The sequence below is a fragment of the Cucurbita maxima genome, unplaced genomic scaffold, assembly GCF_002738345.1.
Source record: "Cucurbita maxima cultivar Rimu unplaced genomic scaffold, Cmax_1.0 Cma_Scf00056, whole genome shotgun sequence".
Taxonomy (NCBI): domain Eukaryota; kingdom Viridiplantae; phylum Streptophyta; class Magnoliopsida; order Cucurbitales; family Cucurbitaceae; genus Cucurbita; species Cucurbita maxima.
Genome location: NW_019272072.1, coordinates 589476 through 590925, shown reverse-complemented (window position 1 = coordinate 590925; position 1450 = coordinate 589476). Strand labels below are relative to the sequence as shown.

General features: G+C 32.3%; 1 non-coding gene across 1 annotated transcript; it reads right to left on the bottom strand.

The window, feature by feature from the left end:
- Nucleotides 1-448: 448 nt before the first annotated feature.
- TRNAA-AGC lies at nucleotides 449-521 on the bottom strand. Its single transcript has one exon. It is a non-coding gene; the product is annotated as a tRNA-Ala (tRNA).
- Nucleotides 522-1450: the final 929 nt, after the last annotated feature.

Sequence of the window (1450 nt, the reverse complement as noted above, 5' to 3'; positions counted from 1 at the left end):
GGAAATACACTAGTCTCGGTTGTTTGACTAAAACAATGCAACCATTGTCCAAACTAAAGAATTTGATTCGAAGCTATCTCCTAATAGATGGAGGCTCAATTAGACTTTGTTGTAAGATTCGACCGTATCAATTTGAATAGCGTTCTCCACAACTATAAATATCAAATTCCAAAGTATTCACGAGCAAAGTAAGTTTGTTGAAACTATCTAAAAGTGCTCCAAAGTGAGTTGTGGAGAAGATTTGCCTTAACATCTAGTTCCAATTAAGGGTGTCAATGATATAATTTATTTTACAAGCGTGTGGTGAACGGTCTTTTCCGCCAGATATTGCAATTGTGAAGAAGTGAAGAAGTCCTCCTTACATAAGTATCTTTTCTTTTTCTCTCGTACCCACCTTATACATAACATGTTAAATTAACTCATACTTAAAAAAATCATTTCTTTCTTTTGGAGATGCGGGGTATCGATCCCCATACCTCTCGCATGCTAAGCGAACGCTCTACCATCTGAACTACATCCCCACAATTTTTGCATCACAAAACCCTAAATTTTTCGTCATCAATAATAGTGAAAATGAAGAAATATTGCTACACAACAGGTCATGAATAAGGAAAAATTGAATAGAAACAATATATTTAATAATAGATAATCTTATTTTTGGGGATGCGAGGTATCGATCCTTGTACACCTCTCACATGCAAAGCAAGCGCTCTACCATCTGAGCTACATCTCCATGATTCTTACATCATAAAACCCTATTAATGTCCGATCATCAATAATAGTGAAAATAAAAAAATATCAAAATATTAATAACAAATGAGCGAATAGAAATAAAATATTATTAACAAATAGTTTCTTTTGGAGATGCAAGATATCCCCTTAATAATAAATCTAAAGATACAGAGTATCGATCCCCATAAGAAAAAATTGAAAAAAAATAATATATTTAATAATCGGTTCAATTGAAGATGCAAGGTATTGATCCCCATACTTTCCACATGGGAAATGAACGCTCTACCATTCGAACTATCAAAAAACCCTAAACGTCCCTTCATCAATAATTGTGAAAATGAAAAGGTATATATGCATATTATGTCATAAATAAGGAAATATTGAATAGAAATAAAATATTAATAATAAATAGTTTCTTTTGGAGATGCGAGGTATCGATCCCCAATACCTCTCGTATGCTAAGTCGTAACTCTCGTATGTTAAGCGAAGCTACATCCCCACAATTCTTGCATCACAAAACCCTAAATTTTCCATCATCAATAATAGTGAAAATGAAGAAATATCACTACTCAACATGTCATGAATAAGGAAAAATTGAAAAGAAGTAATTTTCAATAATAGTGACATGAAACACTATCCCTGCTCATTATGTCGTAAATAAGAAAAAATTGAAAAGAAATAATATATTTAGTGATCGCGATTCATTTTGGAGATGCAA